General features: G+C 56.8%; 1 protein-coding gene across 2 annotated transcripts in view; it reads left to right on the plus strand.

Annotated features, from left to right (window-relative positions):
* The window catches only part of LOC113207232 (uncharacterized), a 20,042-nt gene that overhangs the window by 16,231 nt on the left and 3,501 nt on the right, over positions 1–310 (plus strand). The gene's annotated exons all lie outside the window — the stretch shown is intronic.

The raw sequence follows: 310 nt of genomic DNA on the forward strand, positions 1-310 counted from the left end.
GGGCTTGGAACTTTTTCCCCGCTCTCCTGGCGATGTGTTTTCAGGTGTGAGCGACTGCGAACACACAAAAAAGACTCTCGCAGGGAGCAACAGTATAGTGGCGTCGTAGCCCAGTCGGTACAACGCCAGCTCGCAGAACCGACGGTCCGAGGTTCGAGGCCCACCGGAGTTTCGATTTTCACTTTCCGTTTGCAATTGTTTAACGGCCGGGGCCGAAGGGCCGAAGGCAGCTCAAGTATGGTCCAGACGCTGCTTTCTTTCGCCGCTTCGGTAGTGTAATGGTTATCGCGCTCTAGCTGGCTCCGTCCCC

Source organism: Frankliniella occidentalis, unplaced genomic scaffold (genome assembly GCF_000697945.3).
Source record: "Frankliniella occidentalis isolate FOCC.00 unplaced genomic scaffold, Focc_3.1 Scaffold58, whole genome shotgun sequence".
Lineage (NCBI taxonomy): Eukaryota > Metazoa > Arthropoda > Insecta > Thysanoptera > Thripidae > Frankliniella > Frankliniella occidentalis.